Below are 23,139 nucleotides of genomic sequence, written 5' to 3' on the forward strand. Positions count from 1 at the left end.
TAATTTCCACAATTTTAGATAGCAAGATCAAAATTATATAATAGTAAGAATTTCATAGGACAATCTTCTTTTCCTAATTTTCAAATGTTTAATCCTGAAAATTTTCAAATTTACCTATTTTGCTCAAATTGTGAGCTGAACTCCAATCTCATATCTGGTATTATCTTTTAGATATCTTAAATTTAATGTCAGTTTCCTCCTAAACTCTCCTTATCTCCTACATTCTTATTGCTTTAGAGGACAACAGTGTCATCCCAAATCCTCCTATTCACACTTCGAAGTCATTCTGGAATTCTAACTACTTCAATCCCCTACCGATATTCATTTCACTGCCAAGGTCTATCAACTTTGCCTTTGCCACATTTCTCAAACATCCTTTCTTCTCTTTTCTAACACTGACAACAATCTAGTGTAAGTTCTTATCACTTCATGATCTCGTTTATTGTTCTTGGCTCTATTTGCCTCAAGTCTCTGCATTACAACCTCCATTCAATCATTAATTTTCTTAGTGCATAGAGGTCATCCTTTCCCACTCTCACTCTCAAACTCAATAAATTCCATTGGATTCCTATTGTCTCTAGGAAGACATAAAAAATGTTCTTTGGCATTCTTTTCACACCATACCCCCGCATCTTTCCAGTTTTTTAATAGGTTATTTTCCAATGCCTAATCTATAATTCAGTGACATTGACCTCTTGGCTATTCCAAAACAAGACATTATGCTCCATGCTTCCAGAATTTTCTCTGGCTGTCATCTATGCCTGGAGTGCTCCACCTTTCATTTCTACCTAGAGACCTACTTTACTCACTTAAAATTCCCTATTTTTGTCAGATGTCTTCCCAAACTCATCGTAAATTGATTCTCTGTTAATCATTTCCTATAATTATTTCATATTGCTTGTATTACTTGCACAATGTCTCCCCCATTACATTGAGAGCTTCTTGAGGGGAGGGACTATCTTTTGTCTTCCTTGGTATCTGTATTATTTAGCACAATGTCTAGCATATGGAAATTTCTTTACAAATGCTGATTGATCAATTATGTCATGTTCCTTTATGTATTTCTTGGGTCCTGCTCCTGCTTTCTCCTCATATTCTGTGTTTTTCAAACATATTGGGGGAGGCATAGACTTGAACCCTTCAAACTTTCAAAGTAATGAGTTATTTCAATTAATATCTAATGTGGAGTCTGCTCTCTTTTGTGGTCTGAGATTTGACCTGAGTTTCTGTCCAGGCAGTACTGATGGTTATATATTCAGTACAGTACTTTCATCAGGTGCCTGTAAACCTACACAGTTTCAGAGGAAAAAAAACTATTTGTACCTCCTTATTCTAAGTTCCACAAACCGTTCACTCAGCGGCAGGCCCTTGTCAAGAATGAAAATTGAATCTCAGATCTCACGCCAAGGATAAAATCACAAAGCTGTTGCAATTTTATTATCACAGAATCAGAATCATGATTTTTCTGTGCCAGATGCAAGTCCAGGTAATCTTTAAGCAATAGTTTCCTCCTCGGTGCATGCAGGATGTCTTCTTTTTTTTAACTGTATTTTTTCTTCTTTTTTCTTTACTTATTTTTTTCCAACTTCAAAATGGTAGCTTTCAACAATCATTTTTCTGTAGGGTTTTGAGTTTTACATTTTTCTCCCTTCCCCTCCTCCCTCCTCCCACAGAAAACAATCCAACATAAGCCCTGCATGTAAATTCTGCCTAAATATATATCCATGCTAGTAATGATGTAAGAGAAGAATCAAATCGAAATGGAGCAAATACAATAATACAAAAATTGTTTCAAAAACAATAATATAAAAGAAAACTTAAAAAAAAATAAGATGGTTAAGTTTCAACCTGCATTTAGACTCCATCTTTAATGTGGCATTTCCCATCACAAATCTTTTAGAATTGTTGTTTGTTATTGTACTGTTGAAGTGAACAAGTTTATCGAAATTAATGGATCAGGAAATGTTGGTGTTGGTGTGTCTAATATTCTTCTGGTTCTGCTCACTTCACTCAGCCTCAGTTCTTGCAAGTCTTTCCAGACTTTTCTGAAGTCCCATTCCTCAAGATTTCTTATAGAACAGTAGTGTTTTGATGGGCAATCCCTCAATTTCCAATTCTTTGGAAACTCAAAAAGAGCTGCTATTAATATTTTTGGTACATGTGGGATTTTTACACTTTTTCATGATCCTTTTAGGATACATAGCCAGTAGTGATTTGTTTGATCAAGGAGTATGCACTGTTTTATTGCCCTTTGGCTATACAAAATTTCAGACCCTTATTCAAGGTGAGGGTGAAAGACCAGACAGTTGTTGGATGCTCCTGCTTCTTTAAATCTTTCATCCTGTTCCTGCTAGACCTGGGACCTCCTTTTGCCCCAATACACAACCACACAGTTGGATTAAATTCTTAAGTTCTGAAAAGTTCCATTCAGTGCCCTTCTAAATAGATCCTGTCTCCAGTTCATGAAGATTTGCCACCCTATGATGCTCTGGGCTAGAAAAATTACACCTTTCATATCTTAATATTTAATTGATCTAGTGCTTTATAATATATCTTTATTAGGTTTGTTAAAATGACAGTACTACTTTATCCTCCTATATCTTATTTGTTCAAATCATCATATTGATGTTAATAATCAGAAGTTATTAAATTATTCCCATTGTTACTTCTTTCCAAATAACTTTTATAATTTTTGACAAAAAAAAAATGAGTTGTTTTTACTGACAGAAGATCTGGGTTCAAATGTTGGTTCTTTTCCTTATTTTTTTTTAAATCTCTGATTCACCAATTTAAACAAAACCACTATAAAATGAGGGAATTGGAGTAGATACTGTAGATGCTGTCTATCCTTTAATGTATTTTCAATAAATAAAAAAAGCTAACAGTGATTGCTCATTTCACTTATAAAAAGTATTTTAAATGGTCGTAATTTTAGAACAGAAATAAAAATATCCGAATTGTATCTCAATTTGTTAAATGGAATAGACAGTCGCTTCTCCATCCTGTAATCAGAATTTTCTATTCATTTTGAAACCAAAGTTATTCTTCTTCAGTGTCCATTCAAATGCAAACCATAATCTGAACAGGAGAGTTTCTTTAATTCACTTTTCATTTTTTTTATTTCTAGTTTTCTTTTATGGATAGAGGTCAAACTGTCTAGAATGGTTGTGGAGTTCATCAAGGAGTCTCTGTGGTATTCTGAACCTTTAAGTTATTAGTACAACATCATGTATAAACCGCATAATATGGAGTATTTGGTCATCTATAAATAATCTCTTTTCTATTTGAATTCTGTTTAGTTTAATCCTCAGGAAGAACAGTAAAGCAATTTGGTAAGTATATCTCCCTATTACCTACTTAATATCAACAAACAAAAGAATGATAAATTGATTTTTACATCCACTGAGGATGTATGATTGACATGTAGAAGTGAAAAATACCCCATTGGTGTAATCTTTCCTTTAGTCTACAAAATCAATGGCTGAGTAACAAACAATGCATATGTAACTTAACTTGATATTTTATTTATTAAAAGTTAATTATGGAGATATTTTAACACTTCATTTGATAAAATCATAGTTGCAGAACTTTAAGTTAGAAGGTAAAACTAAAGGGCATATAGTTCCAGACAATTATTTGAAAGAAGAGGAAAGTGTTAAATCATTTGCTCAATGTCACACAGATAGAAATAGAGTTAGGATTTGACACAACACAATTTAAATCAAAATTCAACATTCTTTCTCCTGATACAAATTTCAAATTGTTACGTGAAGTATTGCTTCAAATAAGCATTTTGAATTTGGGAAATTATAAAAGTACTACTCATATAAACTGCATTTCCTTTTATTAAAAATACTATTGTGAATCTTTGGATTAATTTAATAAATCATTTTCTTGGTTCTGATAGGGAAAGAAATGTAACTTTTAAACTTGAAGACATGATAACATTATTTGAGACTAATTTTTAGGTAATATACTATAATTGTACTGCCACACCTCTACAGTTTTGATTCTCAGTCTATCAAGGCTACTTACTCTGTCAAATTATATGATGGTGATTTGATAGGGACAAAGATAGGATTCCAACATTCATTTTATGCTGTTGCAGGAGGCTATATCACTACCAGATCTCATTAAATTTATATATCTATCCACCTGTAACTTGTAGTATTATGTATAATGGGCACAAGTCATAAAAAGAGATAGATAGAAAATAGATAGACAAACTGTCAGAGAGAGAGAGAGAGAGAGATTGATTCTTGTTGAACAAAGCATTTGGTTTCATTGCAGGGAATGATGACTTATGGGGGTGTATGCATTATGTTGATTTTGCTAAGACTAATTTCTCTGATTCTATTGCCCATGGTGGTCTGCAGGTCAAGCTTCAAATTCCATTGGGATCATCTTCTGACTTTTTGTACTCAGGCAAGCATGAAGCCTCATCAACAATCTAGATTAAATCCTCTGAATCAGTTAAATCTAGAGGCTAATTTCAGTACCTTTTAAGGAACCCTGGTAAAGGTTAAAGTAGTAAAGCTTTAATGTGTTGCTTCTGCCTGAGAGTATATATAATAATTGGGGGAGGAGTACACTAGATGGAGGAGATAGGGAAACAGGTTAGGAAATTACTTCAGTAGTTCAGGTGAGAGGTATTGCTTTAAATTTTTTTTCAAATTATTCACCATGACTTTATGAAGTTTCAGCTCATTTAAAAATTAGTCTACTAAATTCAATAAAAAGGAAAATATCTCTGTACTTCTGAAGCATTAGTTAATTCAAACCCTGCCTGAAGCATGCCATACAGTAATAATGATGACAACAGCCAGTCCAATAATATAAAATCAATGGCAGATATTGAATTTCCATCTGAAGGAAATTTACAATGTCATTTGGTTGATTATTAATTAAATTGACACCTGCCAAACTAAATCCAAACAGTTTTATTCTTGTTTAGAAAGTAGAAATCCTTTGATTTTGTCTTATCAAATAATTAAAATAGATGATATTAACAAATAACTCCATCATTAATGATTTGAAAATACAACCATTTGACATTTTTAAAGAAAAGACAAATCAGATCATCTGTATAAATTCTATAAATGAAGCTTTCACAAATGGTCTTTTAACTCTTATTGATCATGACCTTGGCATTCAAAGTCTAATTATAGTAAAATCTGCCCTGTGTCTCTAGTGACTAGAAAATCTTTACCTGAAATTAATCAGTACTTCAAACACACCATTCTTAATTACAATGTGGTTACTGAAGTAGCATACAATTTTAAAATATATGTATACTGTTCTCATTATAAATACTATTTTCCATAAATCACAATAGCAAGATGATATGAAATGCATCATAACATTTTTGTTTTACTTGCTTATTGTTTTACAGCTTATTAAATAATATACAATCCAAACAATACTGCTTTTTTTTCATTCAAACATTCCCTAGAAAGAACATGCTGATATCAGGTTAATGCTACTACATATCAATGAGATATAGGACTGCTATTTTTCTAGGTTCTTGTATTATCTGATTATGAACCTAGCTACTAATTTAAGATATACTTTTCTAAAACCTGTTTTTATGATGAGTGGATAATAGGTTATCATAGTTATAAATCAGCATATCCAGTTGATGTTTAAGTAGAGGGCAGATAGTTGAATAGATCATTGACCTTGGAGTCAGAATGATGAGTTCAAATCTTCCCTGACACATGACACTAGGTAGCTCTGTGACCTTGGGCAAGTCACTTAGCCCTGATTGCTTCACATCTGGGACCAACTTGATTCATATCTGACCCCTGGATCCAGATGGGTCTGGAGGAAAAAGTGAGGCTGGTGACTTAGCTCAGTACCATCTCAATCAAATCTAAGTCATGTGCTTGTCAAGATATCACTTCCCTGATGTCATGGTCTCCTTACAGAATGAAGGACAAATATTATCATCATGTAGAGAGTTAATTATATTCTTTTACTTCCTTTTTCATTATTCCATTTCACATTCCATAGGATTAAATTGAATATTTCTCACTTTGTCAATGGGGATGTGGATAAAATATAATGAAGTATAGTTCTGGAATTATTTATTGTTCACAAACTCTGAGAATGAGAAGGGACTTCAGAAATTATCAATTTTCTGACTTCTTACATCGATGAATAGGCTGAATTTTGCAAGCGTTATTAAAAAGATGTTTAGGGTAAACATAAATTGTACAAGTGATAGTGGAATTAGAAAAATGAGAATTCAAGTGATACCTCATACACACTATTTTTGTGTGCCTCAGTAAACCACTTGCTTTCTCATTAGGAGAAGGATTCCCTTCATCCAGTTGTTTTATACAGAAAAATAGATCCCGGTTCTAATCCCAATGATTATATATATATATATATATATATATATATATATATATATATACTATGTGTGTGTATGTTTGCATGCATGTGTGTAGTTTGTTGGCTCTCTCTTGCAATGCAAAGTCTTTAAATGGAGCATTATTTATTTGTATTTGCATCTTCATTTTCTAGCATAGTGTCTTGTTCATATTAGAAACTTAGTATTTCATTGATTTATTTTTAAACACATTTCAGGTGTCTGAGAATAAAAGAAAATTTGGGACCTTTGCTCAATAATTTTTAAGTCATATCCAACTTTTTGAGACTCTAGTTGGTTGGTATTTTTGGCAAAGTTACTTGACAAAAGTTTACTGTTTTCTTCTCTAGCTCATTTTATAGATAAAGAAACTGAGGCAAATAATATAAAGTAACATGCCCATGGACACACAGCTGATAAGTGTGTAAGAAAAGATTTGAAGTGAGGAAAATGAAACTTTCTACTTCCAGCACCAGTATTCTATCCACTGCACTAGAATAATAAGAAATAAGTTGTGTTTAGAGTTTAGAATTGAACAGGTGATTGGGAAACACAGGGATAGATAATCATCAATGTCATAGCTACCATAGTTCTGAGTTCTTCAGCTCCAGTCTCTTTTATCTCATTAATAACTACTTCCTATCTGGACAGTGAAATATGTGGTAGTAGGACTTCCAGGTTGGAACCCGGCTGGCAGCACAAATTTAGCATGCTCCTAGAGCTTTCCCCAATGCAACTTTCTTTTATTTATTTTTAATAATGTATTTGCTTGCTTTTCCAACTACATACAACAGTAGTTTTACCAATCATTTTTACAAGGTTTTGAGTTTTACATTTTTCTCCCTCTCACCCTTCCCTCCCTCCCCCTCCTGCATCTGACAGAAAGCAATCTGAGGGGCGGCTACATGGCATAGTGGATAAAGCACCAGCCTTGGAGTAAGGAGTACCTGGGTTCAATTCCGGTCTCAGACACTTAATAATTACCTAGCTGTGTGGCCTTGGGCAAGCCACTTAACCCCATTTGCCTTGCAAAAACCTAAAAAAAAGCAATCTGATATAGGCTGTACATTTATAGCCATACTAAACAATAGGTTTATATTTACCATGTCATGTCATGAGAGAAGAATCAAATCCAAATTGAAGAAAGAAAACATTAAAGAGAGAAAAATAACATCGTACATAACTACTTACAAAAACTGAAGATATTAAGCTTTGATATTCATTTAAACTCTACAGTTCCTTCTCTGTAGATGAAGGGTATTTTACATCATAAGTCTTTTAAAATTGCATTTGATTATTGAACTGCTGAAATGAACAAGTCCATCATAGTTAATCATCATCCCATGTTGTTGTTAGTATGTATAATGCTCTGGTTTAGCTCATTTCCCCCTGCATCAATTCATGAAAGCCTTTCCAGGCTTTTCTGAAATCTCATCCATGATTTCTGTTTTTTTTTTTTTTTTTGCAAGGCAAACTGGGTTAAGTGGCTTGCCCAAGGCCACACAGCTAGGTTATTATAAAGTGCCTGAGACCGGATTTGAACCCAGGTATTCCTGATTCCAGGACTGGTGCTTTATCCACTATGCCACCTAGCTGCCCCTCATCCATAATTTCTTATATAACAATAAGGTTCTAACACATATGTAGGCCACAATTTGTTCAATAATTCCCCAATTGATGGACATTGCCAATTTCCAATTCCTTGCTATTCATAAAAAAGAGCTTCTGTGAATATTTTTTATACATGTGAGATTTTTACCCTTTTTCATGATCACTTCAGAATACAGACCCAGTAGTGGTATTGTAGGATCAAAGGGTAAGCAGTTTTATTGCCCTTTGGGTATAATTCCAAATTGCTCTCCAGAAAGTTTGGATCAGTTTACAACTCCACCAACAAAGCATTAGTGTCCTAATTTTCCCATATGCCTTTCAACATTGGTCAGTTTCCTTTGTTGTCATAATGCTGAATCTGACAGGTATGAGGTGGTATTTCAGAGATGTTTTGATTTGCATTTCTCTAAACAATTATTTAATATATAATGGTTTAGAGTAATTTTTATATGACTATAGAGAGTTTTGGTTTCTTCATCTGAGAATTACCATTCCATATCCTTTACTATTTATGAATTTGGGAATGACAGTTTTTAATAAAGAAAAAATAAAAACTTCAATTAAATACTAAATTAGAAATTCTGAAAATTAAGTGTGAAATTAATAGAAAATGAAAAGGAAGGAAATTATTGAGCTAATAAATAAAACCAAGGATTGGTTTTATGAAAAAAATATATAAAATAGATAAAACTTGGGATAACTTGATTTAAAAAAAGACAGAAGAAAACCAAATTATTAGTATCAAAAATGAAAAAGGTGAATTCACCACCAATGAAGAGAATATTAAAATAATGATTTTGAACTATTTTTCTCTAATGTATATCAATATATTTGATAATCTAAGTGAAATGCATGAATGTTTTCAAAAATATAAATTGTCCAGATTAAAAGAGAAAATTAAATACTTAAATAATCTTATGTTAGAAAAAGACATTCAACAAGCTATCAATGAACTCCCTAAGAAAAAAAAATCTCTAGGGCCATAGGGATTCATAAGTGAATTCTACCAAATATTCTGGAAGCAATTGGTTCCAATTCTATAAAAACTATATGAAAAAAATAGGTGAAGGAGGTCTGCAAAATTCCATCTATTATACAAATATGGTGCTAATAATACCTAAACCAGGAAGAGTCAAAACAGAGAAAGAAAATTACAGACCAATTTGCCTCATGAATATGGAGGCAAAAATTTCAAATAAAATATTCACAAAGTGAAAATTACAAGATATCACTATTAAAATATACAATTATTGATATTTTACCAGAAATACAGGGTTGATTCAATATTAGTAAAACTATCGACATAATTGACCATATCAATAACAAACATTTTTTGACAAAAAATAACACCTATTCCTATTAAAAATACTAGAGAGCAAAGGAATAAATGGAAGTGTGTAACTGGGTTGTAGGGTGTGTTCAAGGAAGACTTGTACATCTGGTGTGAGGACTGCCAAGCCCTTTTAAGGACTACTTTTTAACTTTGATGCCCTCCTGAGCCACTTTCCTCTAATCTGTGATCCCAAGAAGCTGTACTATGCATAATAGTCACACTCTAGTCAACCATTTCAACAGGTGGGCTAAACCAGGTTGAGGGTAACTGAGGGGTTCTTAAACTCATTGATGAGTTGTGGGGAGAGTCTACCCCAAGCATGTGAAGTCTTCTTCTGGTGGAATGAGAAGATGAAAATACTTCATTTCAACAGTCCTGAAGGAAACTGAAGCATGTGCTGTGGAGTACTTAGAGCTTAGTTAGACATCAAAGACATAAAAAAACAAGTTAGACATCAAAGCCAAGGTCGTCCACTGGATTGTGAGTCATCAACAGTTATCTGACTGTCTTGCCATTCTGGATCATGATGACTTTAGAAGAGAGTGAGGCAGATGACTGTGAAATTCTACCTCACTTAAATCTAATATACACATGCATCAAAATACATCACCTATACTTTACCATTCCTCAAAGTCCTGTGATGACAGGCAAGTGACAAAGTGACAAACATATATGTCAACACTGAGAATAAATACAAAATAAATATGAACTAAATCTAAGGCACTAACACCTGAATCAAGACAGGCTTCATGAAAAAGATGGTATTTGAGCTGCTTCTCTCCTTTTGCTAACACCTGTTTCTGTAGAAGATACTACTATCCTTTCAACCACCAACTTTTCACAAGTTTGGAATCATCTCCCATATCTTCTGAACCCTCACCAATTACATATAATCAACTGTTAAGCATTATCAATTCTGTCTCTTTATCATCTCTCACATGCAACCTTTTCTCTGCAATCATATCTTTATCACTCTTAAGATCTCATTATCTCCTCTCTGGGAATTTCAAGAGTTTAATGGTTGTTGTCTATGACTCAAAATTTTCCCTATTCTGAGTCAACCTCTACTTAACTTCGAAGCACAAATGCTTCTGAGAATAATATGAAACATCTTGTTCATTATTGAAAGTCCTTTACAAATAGGCTCCAGTCTTCCTTCCAAGACATTAGACATTACTCCCCTTTAAACCATAGTTCACAGTCAAGACATTGTTATCTAATTGCTATTAATCAAATATTCCTTTCTAGTTCCCTTCTCCCAGGTATTTGCAGAAGTTGTTTTACATGTCTAAAATAAATTCCTTCCTTCTTGCCCTCAGTTATTACAATGTTAAAGTTCTTTCAAAATGCAATCATAGTGCCTCCTTTTACATAAAGTGATTCCAAGGGGTGGCTATGTGCCACAGTGCATAGAGAACCAGCCCTGTAGGCAGGAGTACCTGAGTTCAAATCCGACCTCAGACACTTAATAATTATCTAGCTGTGTGGCCTTGGGCAAGCCACTTAACCCCATTTGCCTTGCAAAAAAACTAAAAAAAAAATACATAAAGGGATTCCTGAGTAACTGCTAGTTTCAAACCAAGCCTCAAATAACCATTCACCTAATTTGTGCATATTTTAGTAACTTCTATGTACATAATATTTCCTCAAATAGAACATAAAGTTCTTGAGTCCAGGGACTCATTGGTGCTTGGGTTTCTATTATTTATGCCTGGCTTAAAATGGAAACAATTAGTTCTTGTTAACTGATTTCTAGGTGAACTGGAAATCCTCCAAAGGAAATCCATCAGAAGGTTAAAGGCATTGAGTGATATGAAAATTATTTTCTGAAACCAAGCACACTTAGTCCAGAGAAAAGAGATGGAATGAGCAAGTCCTTCAAGGTTGAACATCACTCCCATGTTGCTGCTAGGGTATACAGTGTTTTTCTGATTCTGTTCATCTCACTCAGCATCAGTTCATGCAGATCCCTCCAGGCTTCCCTGAAATCCCATCCCTCCTGGTTTCTAATAGAACAATAGTGTTCCATGACATACATATACCATAGTATGCTAAGCCATTCCCCAATTGAAGGAAATTTACTTGATTTCCAATTCTTTGCAACCACAAACAGGGCTGCTATAAATATATTTGTATAAGTAATGTATTTACCCTTTTTCATCATCTCTTCAGGATATAGACCCAGTAGTGGTATTGCTAGATCAAAGGGTATGCACATTTTTGTTGCCCTTTGGGCATAGTTCCAAATAGCTCTCCAGAAGGGTTGGATGAGTTCACAGCTCCACCAACAGTGTAATAATGTCCCAGATTTCCCACATCCCTTCCAACAATGATCATTATCCTTCCTGGTCATAATGGCCAATCTGAGAGCTGTGAGGTGGTACCTCAGAGAAATTTTAATTTGCATTTCTCTAATAATTAATGATTTAGAGCATTTTTTCATATGGCTATGGATTGCTGTGATCTCTTCATCTGTAAATTGCCTTTGCATATCCTTTGACCATTTGTCAATTGGGGAATGGCTTTTTGTTTTAAAAATATGACTCAGTTCTCTGTATATTTTAGAAATGAGTCCTTTGTCAGAATCATTAGTTGTAAAGATTTTTTCCCAATTTACTAGATTTCTTTTAATCTTTGTTACATTGGTTTTATCTGTGCAAAAGCTTTTTAATTTTATGTAATAGAAATCATCTAATTGGTTTTTGGTGATGTTCTCCAACTCTTCCTTAGTCATAAACTCCTCCCCTTTCCATAGATCTGACAGGTAAACTAGTCTTTGATCTTCTAATTTGCTTATAGTATTGCTTTTTATGTCTAAGTCCTATAACCATTTCGATCTTATCTTGGTAAAGGGTGTTAGGTGGTGGTCTAATCTAAGTTTCTTCCATACTAGGTTCCAATTATCCCAGCAGTTATTATCAAAGAGGGAGTTTTTATCCCAATGGCTAGACTCTTTGGGTTTATCCTGCTTTTACACCTAGTCTATTCCACTGGTCCACCATGCCATTTCTTAGCCAATACCAAACAGTTTTGATGACTGATGCTTTATAATATAATTTTAGAACAGGTAGGGCTAAGCCACTTTCTTTTGCACTTTTTTTCATTAAGCTCCTGGCAATTCTTGACTTTGTATTTTTCCATATGAATTTACTTACAATTTTTTCTAACTCATTGAAGTAATTTTTTTGGAATTTTGATTGTTAGGATACTAAACAGATAGTTTAGTTTTGGTAGAATTGTCATTTTTATTATATTAGCTCTACATATCCATGAGCAGTTGATATTTGCCCAGTTATTTAAATATAATTTAACTTCTGTGAGAAGTGTTTTATAATTGCTTTCAAAAAGATTCTGAGTCTGTCTTGACAAATAGACTCCTAGGCATTTTATATTGTCTGAGGGTACTTTGAATGGGATTTCTCTTTCTAGACCTTCCTGTTGTATTTTACTAGACATATATAGAATAGTTGAGGATTTATGAGGGTTTATTTTATAACCTGCAACTTTGCTAAAATTTCAATTTGTTTCCAGTAGTTTTTTGGATGATTTCTTGGGATTTTCTAGGTAGACCATCATGTCATCTGCAAAGAGTGAGAGTTTGTTTTCTTCCTTCCCAGTTCAAATTCCTTCAATTTCTTTTTCTTCTCCAGTTTCTGATTCTAACATTTCTAATACAATATTGAACAGTAGTGGTGATAATCAGCATCCTTGTTTCACCCCTGATTTTCCTGGGAATGCTTCTAACCTCTCCCCATTGAATATAATGCTTGTTGGTGGTTTCAGATAGATACTGCTAATTATTTTAAGGAACAATCTATTTATTCCTATGTCTAGTGTTTTTAATAGGAATGGATGCTGTATTTTGTCAAAAGCTTTTTCAGCATCAATTGGTATGATCATATGATTTCTGATAGGTTTGTTGCTGATATAATTGGGTATACTAACAGTATTCCTAATATTGGACCAACCCTGCATTCCTGGAATAAATCCTACTTGATCATAATGTATTATCCTAGTAATAACTTGTAATTGTTTTGGTAAGATTTTATTTAAGATTTTTGCATCTATATTCATCAGGGAAATAGGTCTATAATTTTCTTTCTCTGTTTTAACACTTCCTGGTTTAGGTAACAGCACCATATTGGTTTCATAGAAAGAGTTAGGCAGAGTTTCATCTTCCCTATTTTTCCAAAGTCTTTATATAGAATTGGAAACAATTGTTCCTTAAATGTTTGGTAGAATTCACTTGTGAATCCATCAGGCTCTGGAGATTTTTTCTTAGGGAATTCAATGACGGCTTGTTGAATTTCTTTTTCTGAGATAGGGTTGTTAAGTTATTTAATCTCCTCTTCATTTTACCTGGGAAATTTATATTTTTTGTAAATATTCATCCATTTTACTTAGGTTTCAAATTTATTGGCATAGAGTTGGGCAAAATAATTTCAAATTATTACTTTAATTTCCTCCTCATTGGTGGTGAGTTCACCTTTTTCATTTATGATACTAGCAGTTTGGTTTTCTTCTTTCTTCTTTTAAAATCAAATTGATCAGTGATTTATCAATTTTATTGGCTTTTTGATAATACCAACTTTTGGTTTTATTTATTATTTAAATAGTTTTTTGCTTTCAATTTTATTAATTTCTCCTTTCATTTTTAGAATTTCTAATTTGGTATTTAATTGGGGATTTTTGATTAGTTCTTTCTCTAATTTTTTTAGTTGCATGTTTAGTTCATTGATTTCCTCTTTCTCCAATTTGTTCATGTAAGCATTTAGAGCTATAATATATCCCCTGAGAGTTGCTTTGAATGACCCATAGGTTTTGGTATGTTGTTTGATTATTTTCATTATCTAGGATAAAATGGTTAATTCTTTCTATAATTTGTTTTTTTTTTTGGTCCACTCACTTTTTAAAATGAGGTTATTCAATTTCTAATTTGTTTTGGGTCTAAATCTCCTTGGCCCAATATTGCATATGACTCTTATTACATTGTGAACTGAGAAAGATGTATTCACTATTTCTACCTTTCTGCAGTTGATCATTAGGTTTTTATGTCCTAGTACATGGTCAATTTTTGTATAAGTTCCATGTACTGCAGAGAAAAAGGTACATTCCTTGCTATCCCTGTTCAGTTTCCTCCATAAGTCAACCATATCTAATTTTTCTAACAATCTCTTTACCTCCTTAAATTCTTTCTTGTTTATTTTATGATTTGATTTATCTAGATTTGAGAGCAGGAGGTTGAGGTCTCCCACTAGTAGTGTTTTGCTGTATATGTCTTCCTGTAGTTCTTCAGCTTCTCCTCTAAGAATTTGGGTGCTGTCCCACTGGGTGTATATATATTTAATATTGAAATGACTTTATTGTCTATGGTGCCTTTTAAGAGGATAAAGTTCCCTTCCTTATCTCTTTTAATGCTATCTATTTTTGCTGCTGCTTTGTCTGAAATAAGGATTGCTACCCCTGCTTTTTTTACTTCAGCTGAAGCAAAATATAAATATTGTTCCAACCTTTTACCTTTATTCTATATGTAATTCTTTGCTTCAAATGAGTTTCCTGTAAGCAGCATATTGTAGAATTCTGATTTTTAATCCACTCTGCTATTTGCTTACATTTCAAGGGAGAGTTCATCCCATTCACATACAAGGTTATGATTATTAATTCTTTATTGCCCTCCGTGCTATCTTCTGTGTTTCTATTTCCCCTTCCCCCCCCTTATCCATATTCCCCAGTATTTTGTTTCTGAATACCATTCCCTTCAGTGGGTTTGCCCTCCCATATCACCCCCTCCCCTTTCTTTCCTCTTTCCCTTTTCCCTTCCCTTCCTTTTGTTATTCCCCCTTTTTCCCCTGCTCCCCTTCCCTTTCTCCATCCCCCCTCCCTTTTTCCCCTTTTAATACTTGAAAGGTTAGATGTTTCATAAGTTAACTGAGTATGTGTAGGTTGACTTTAAACCAAGTCTGATAAGAAGGAGATTCAGGTGTTTCTCATCTGCTCCCTTATTCCCCTCTATTACCATAGGCTTTTGTACCTCTTATCCCAATAGTTTTTAAACAGAGTGAATTATTTTCCTAGATGCTGGGAGCTTTGGGTTTATCAAAAAGTAGATTACTGTAGTCATTTATTACTGTTTATTTTCTACCTAATGTACTGCATTGATCCTTCACTGTTTTTCTTAATCATTACCAGTTTTGAGGTCTAATGCTTTATAATAGAAAATTATAGATCTGGTATGGTTAGGTTTCCTTCTTTGTATCTCTTTTTTTTCATATATTCCCTTGATATTCTTGACACTTTGTTCCTTCATATGAATTTGGTTACTAATTTTTCTAACTCAAAAAAATTATTTTTTTGAAATTTGATTGGTATACTACTGAATAACTAATTTAATTTAGGCAGAATTGTAATTTTATTATGCTACCTTGACTTACACATGAGCTATTGACATTTGCAGTAATTTTGATCTGATTTTATTTGTATGAATAATGTTTTATAATTGTTTTCATAATGTTTCTGATTCTGTCTTGTCAGGTAGACTGACAAATATTTTTTTTGTCTACCATCATTTTTAATGGAATTCCTCTTCCTATCTCTTGCTTCTGTGTCACGCTAGTAATCTATAGAAATACTGATGATCTTATGGGCTTATTTCATATCCTGCAACTTTGCTAAAGTTAGCAATTATTTCGATGGTTTTTCAGATGATTTTCTAGGATTATTTAAGTATAACATTATATCCTCTACAATGAGTGAGAGTTTTGTTTCTTCATTACCCATTGTAATTCTGTCAATTTCTTTTTCTTCCCTTGTGGCTAAGGCTAACATTTATAATACAATATTGATTAATAGTGGTGATGATGGGCACCCTTGTTCACTCCTGAACTTATTGGGAATACTTCTAATGTATCCCCATTACATATAATGCTTGTTGTTGGTTTTGAATATATACTGATTATTGTCTTAAGGAATATTCCATTTTTTCCTATGCTCTGTGGTTATTTTAATAAAAATGGTGCATTATTTTGTCAAAAGTTAATTCATAAGCATTATTAAAATAATTGTATGGTATCTCTTAGATATTATTATTGATGTAGTCAATTATGTTGATAGTTTTCTTAAATTAATCCAACCTTGCATTCCTGGTATAAATCCTTCTTTATTATAGTGTATTTTCCTAGTGATAATTTGCTGTAATCACATTGCAAATATTTTGTCTAAAATTTTTGTATCCATATGTGTCAGGGAAATTAGTCAATAATTTTCTTTCTCTGTTTTGACACTTCCTGGTTCATATATCTGAACCATATTGGTGTCATAGAAGGAATCTGGGAGAACTGTTTCTTCATTTATTTTTTCAAATAGTTTATATTGAATTGGAACCAAATGTTTCTTGAATGTTTAGTACAATTCACTTGTGAGTCCATCTGACCCTGGATATGTTTTTGTTAGGGAATTCATTGATGTCTTCTTCAATTTCTTTTTCTGAGATGTGATTATTTAAGTATTCATTTCCTATTCTTTTAGCTTAGACAGTTTGTTTTTTGGAAATATTTGTCCATTACACTTGGATGATCAAATTTAAAGACATACAGTTATGTAAAAGAGCCCTGGATTATTTCTATAATTCCCTCCTCATTGATGCTGAATTCACTTTTTTTTTTCATTATTATAATGGTAATTTGGTTTTCTTCTTTTTTTTTAAAATCAAATTAACCAAAGGCTTTTCTATTTTATTGATTTTTTTCATTAAACTAACTCTTACTTTTATTAGATCAAAAGTTTTCTTACTTTTGATTTTATTAATTCCTCCTGTGATTTTCTGAACTTTGAATTTTGTACTCAGCTGGGGATTTTTAACTTGTTTTCTCTCTAACTCTTTTAGTTGAATGCTTAGTTCATCGATTACTTCTAATTTGGTATTTAATTGGAGGTTTTTAATTTGTTTTCTATTTTTTAATTGCATGCTTAATTAATTGATCTCTTCTTTCTCTGTTTTATTCATGTATGCATTTAGAGATTGAATATTTCCTTTAATATCTACTTTGACCAAGTTTTGGCATATTTTCTCCTCATTTTCATTGTCTTAAATGAAATTATGAATTATTTCTATGATTTGGCATTTGATCTATTCATTTTTTAAAATTAAGTTATTAAGTTTCCAGTAAAATTTAGGTCTATTGCTCCATTGCCCCTTATTGTACGTGATTTTTGTTGCATGATCTGAAAAGAATGCATTTAATATTTCTGCCTTTCTGCATAAGGATTTATGCCCTAATACATGGTCTATTTTTTTTGTAGTACCCATGTACTTCAGAATACAGTGTACTTTAGGAAAATACCATGTACTTCAGAATACCATGTACTTCAGAAAAAAATTGTATATTCCTTTCTATCCCCATTTAATTTTCTCCAAAGGTCTACCATATATAACTTTACCTTAAGTTCCTTCTTTTTTATTTTATAATTAGATTTATCAAATTCTGAGAGAGGAAGATTAAGGTCCCCCAGCAGAATAGTTTTGCTGTCTGTGTCTTCATGTAACTCATTTTAGTTTCTCCACTAAGAATTTGAATGCTATACTGCTTGATGTATACATGCTTAGTATTCAAATTGCTTCATTGGATAGTTTCCTTCCTTATTCCCTTTTAATGAGATCTGTTTTTGCAATGACTTTGTCTAAGATGAGGATTGCTACCCCTGTTTTTTATTCACTTCAGCTGAAGCATAATATATTCTGCTCCAACATTTTCCATTTACTCTGTGTGTCTCTTTGCTACAAATATGGTTCTTATAAGCAGCATATTGTGGAATTTAGGTTTTTCATCCATTTTACCATCCACTTCCATTTTATGGGTGAGATCTTCCCATTCACATTCACAGTTATAATTACTAACATGTTATTATCTTTATGCTTTCTCCCATCTCTTTGTTATTTTTTCTCTTTTCACCCTTTCCCTTCTCACCAGCATTTTGATTCTGAATACTGCCTTCCTCAATCTGTTCCCTGCTTCTATCAGCCATCCTTCTTTTTCTTCCCTTTTTCCTTTTTCCTCTTCTTCCTTCCTCCCCTCCCTTCTGTAAGTCCCTCCTTGCCTTCCTCCCCTTTTCTCCTCCTAATATTTGAGCAGTTCTTAAAACCTCCCTTATTTCCTTCTGTTGCAAAGGTCCTTTGAGCCTCTACATGTGATACAATTTACCCCATTCTATCTGTGCCTTCCTCCAGGCTCATTACCATACCCTCTTTTAAATGTCTTATTTTTTTCATTCCATCAAAATCAAATTATGTCCATTCCTTCTCTTAAAAGAGTTACTATTCTCAGATTTTTGAGAATTTTCCTCCAGTTAGGGCTGCCAGGCTGCCTCCAGCTCAGAATGCCAGAGGCTAAGAGTCAGAGTTAGGCAGTCCCTACCAGCTGCACAGGTTGAATGTGGGTCCTGGGCACCTGTGCTGGAGTTTTGTCAGTGTGCTGGAGTTGCCCACAGTGTAGCCAAGACCATACTCCAAAACCTCTACTACCATAACTTTGTATCTCAGGTTAGTTCTCCTGCCTCACCCTGTTACCTGTGTGCTGGGTTTCTGTTCTCTGCTCTGGGTTCACCCCACCTTCTGCAACAGACCTTGCTGGAAGATGTTTCACTGATCTTTGGTGCATTCTGTCACTCCAAAATCTGTTAAGAGGCTTGATTAATATTGGTTCTCAGGGAAACCCCGGAGCACTTAAATGAGCTGGTTAATGGAGTAGTTAGAATTCATACATTTGCCAAATGGTATGCTTTGTGGTGCTCCAACACGAGGGTAACTTCAAAGATCACTGATCACAGATCACCATACAATAATAATGGAAAAGTTTAACAAATTGTGAGAATTACCAAAATATGACAAAGAAAGATGATATGAGTTCATGCTGCCAGAAGAATGACACAGTTAGACTTTCTAGATCCAGAATTGACACATTCAATTGTAAAAGAAACAACCCCCCCCCAAAAAAGCAATAAAACACTCATTTCTACAAAGTTAAATGAAAGAAAGCACAATAAGATGAGGTTTGCCTATATATGTCTGTGACTGGTAGGGAGAGTAGTAGGCTCCAGGACCTCTCTTTTTTTTTCATTGTTTTTGTTTTTAATTTTTATTTTCAGTGCATTAAATTTACTAATAAAAACTTTCTAAAATGTACTTTTTTTTCCCTTTTTAACAAAGTATAATAAAACATAGAACCCCAGAAACAGGATACTTGACGTTTACAATTCAAAATAAAATTAGTGGAATCTTTGCAAGCCTATATTTTTAAAAATATTGATTAAGTTACATGCATTTTGTGATAAAATAATGTCTCAAAAATGGGATTATTTTCATCCTTAACATAAAATTATATCCAGGAGTCTGAAGTTTTAACTTGTGCTTGAGTGCATAAGGTTTGTTTTCACTTTCAGTACCAAATACCTTTAGCTATTGTGTAAACAAGTAGAAAATTTGATGAGGGCTGTTAGCAATACATGTTTTATGTTGTCATATCTGGAGACTGTTTTTCATTAAGATCCTTGGAATTTTGTTTTTTAAATTGAGTCTTCCTTCAGAATCCATGGCTTTCAATGTAAACTATTTGATTTGTTCTTTGGGACCATCCACAATGAACAAAGATGGACAGCAAAACTCACTAGTGCACAGGACCTTTCTTAAAAATAAAGACTCAATAGAACCCAGAGATCATTGAATACATTAACAACAACATTGTGAAATGATCAACCTTGATGAATGCAGCTCTTCTCAGCAGTTCAGAGATCTAGGGAAACCTTAGGAGGCCTGCTATGGACAATACTATCCACAACCAAAGGAGGAAAAACAAAAACAACCAAACCCCTTACAAAATATGGATGAACTCTACATTCAATTTTTAAAAATTTTCTCTTGTGCTTTTCTTTACTATCTCATAGATTTTTTTCTTTTCCTTTAATCCTAAAATTTCACATAGAAATTAAGGGTAGAAGGAAATTATGTAGTTTGAAAATATGCTTATGCATATGAATGAATATTGAAAACTTTCATAACATGTAAATGGAAAAATAAAAATGAAATATCAATTGAAATAAAAGATGAGAACTCAAGACAACTGCCCCTTCTGTCCATTTCCTTTGAGTTACTCTGTCTTTGAACTTCTCTCTAACTGTCCATTATGCCATTGAGATAGTTACTTTCTCCCTATTCATCATCCTCTTTCCATTTTCATTTTGTGTATTGTCTTCCTCCATTAGATTGTAAATTCCATGAGTTTCGAGTCTCTATTTTTATTTGTATCTGACCCCCTAGTACCTATCACATAGAAGGCACTTAAATGATTATTGGCTATTGTTTATTGACTATTTGGGTCCAGAGGGCAGAACCAGCAGCAAAAGGGGGAAAGTTGCAAAGAGGTAAATTTAGACTTGATGTGAAGAAACATTTCTTAACCATTAGAGATGACCAAAGTAGAAGATCACGATTAAATATTGTCAGGTTTTCCACATCCTAAAAGTTCAACAGAAACCAAAAGCCCACTTTATTTTTTGGAATTGGTTGGACTTAATAGATAATAGGGTCTCTTATATCTCTAAGTGGGATTTTGTTCTGATTCTAAAGAGGTTTTTAGTATTCAAAGAGGCTAGAGTTTTCATCTGTTTTCCAAGGACAATTCTAGTTAATGTAAAGGTAGCTCATCAGGAGTAAATTGATCAGGTGATAAATTATTTTACAACTAACTAAGCATCTCAAGAACACTGCTTGCTAAGACATAAGTGGAATACAATATGCATTAATGAAAGGAATATGTACACCATAGGACTTGGATATTTTGAAACATTGATGTAATCATCCTTCCAAATTGTAGAAAATTATCTTCTTGTCAAACATATATATAGCTAGATGGTAGAAGGATAAAATTCAGTGGGGATTTAGAGAAAATAATTCTATTATCAATGAAAGCTTACATTTATTAAATAAGTATGTATGTTTTGAACAATTAAACATTTATCTTTAAAATACACATTGAAGTCATTTTATAAAGCTAGAAAAAAAGAATTTTGCCACTATCCAATCTAAATTATAACAGTTTCAAGACAGATGTGCTTTTAATTACAGAGTTCAGGTTTCAGGTCACTTAAGTTGACATAAATTGAACTTCTATAACTAAGCATATTAACTACTTATAAGCCTTAGTCTGATTTGACTCCATCCATATTGCTTAAAGATTAAACATTTAGCTTTTGACTCTCAGAGAAAAGGAGAGTAGGGGAATAATTTCATTGCCCAGTTCTGCAAACAGAATCATATTATCAGATCAGTATTCACAGATTAATCTCTTATACCCTTCCTCAGCTATATTTCCATCTTTGAAAACAAGGAATGTTATTTACTCTATGACAACCCACTATATGAAAAGTTACTCTTTCCTTTCTTTCATGAATTGTATGAGATAAAGTAATCATTTTGTTTTCTGGATAATTTTGTACAGATTTTCCAATCCAAACAATAATTTCCTAGGAAAGAAAAAGAAACAAAAACAATTGCCATTTTGTAAATGGGAATAATATCTTAGGATAAGGAAAGGAGACAATTACATAGCGATGAGATGAAATAACTGTTATTTAAGGTGTTTTTAGTGTGTGACAGTTTTCTTGATCATTGCTACATGCTTAAGCCTGGAATGCTTCAACTTTCTCATTTAAATACCCCTTCCCATCAATCACTTGTGCTTTCCTTCCTGGGTCATTGGGAACATAATAATTCATTGTGTCAGTTGAAGGTGCACTGACCTACTTTTCCTGGTTAATTCCAAGGGTAGGATCAGATGTTCCATTGCTTTTTTGTAATTGATCTGACGATAGATCTTTACTAGAAGACCCATGACATGGTCTGGGGCATTCCAGGCATCATTGGCTTCAAGGTCATTATTGAAATGAGAAATCTTCAAATCAATTAGCTAACTTGACTGAATAGTCTCTTCTTGGTGACAGTTCTCTCAGCTTTACTGAACTAGATTGGTGTGCTTTTGAATTTCAAATGTAGAATGTGTTATCCTATACTCCCTGACAGGAAGTTCTTTCTTAGTCAATTCATGCTGAGAAATCTCAAGCTCTGTTCAAAGTCTCTTATATTTCCTATCCTTAAGAGAGATAGAGAAAAGAAATTGATCCTAACCTCTGAAGAGGTAAAACATTATAAAGCATGCATATATGTTTATATTCAAATATCTATATATGTATACAAACACATATATAAACATGCATGTGAAGATTTACTATGCAAAATGATTTCATCTAGACACTGATTGGTGCAAATTATTAATCTCCTGACTGGAGCACATATATTTAAATTCACTTTATTTGATGTTATAATTATGTGAAATATGTTAAATACGTCCAGGCCAATGGAAATATTTCCTTCTACTTCTCTCCCAGAATATTTCTAATTGTCTTCTATGGTCCTTTCCATTTCCATATGAGTGTTTAATCATGTTACTGAAAAAAAATTAAATTTCTTGTTAACTTTCCTTCTTTTAACTTAAAAAAGTAGTAAAGGATTTTAAGTATTTTTTTATTTTAATAGCATTTTATTTTTCCACAATTGAACATAAAGACAATTTTTAGAATTCATTTTTGCAAGATTTTGAATTCCCACTCTTTTTCCTCCTTCCCTTTCCTCTTTGGAAAATAATAGGCAGTTTGATATAGTCTACTCATGTGCTATCATGTAAAACATAGTTCTATATTAGGTGTAGTTGTTTAAGAAGAAACAAATCAAAAGGGAAAAATCATAAATAGGAAAAAAACTAATAAAAAATGCTTC

At 33.0% G+C, this 23,139-nt stretch overlaps 1 pseudogene; it reads left to right on the top strand.

The window, feature by feature from the left end:
* Nucleotides 1–23,139, top strand: part of LOC141499186 (ATP-dependent 6-phosphofructokinase, platelet type-like) — a 47,416-nt pseudogene that overhangs the window by 15,289 nt on the left and 8,988 nt on the right.

The sequence above is a fragment of the Macrotis lagotis genome, chromosome X, assembly GCF_037893015.1.
Source record: "Macrotis lagotis isolate mMagLag1 chromosome X, bilby.v1.9.chrom.fasta, whole genome shotgun sequence".
NCBI lineage: Eukaryota > Metazoa > Chordata > Mammalia > Peramelemorphia > Peramelidae > Macrotis > Macrotis lagotis.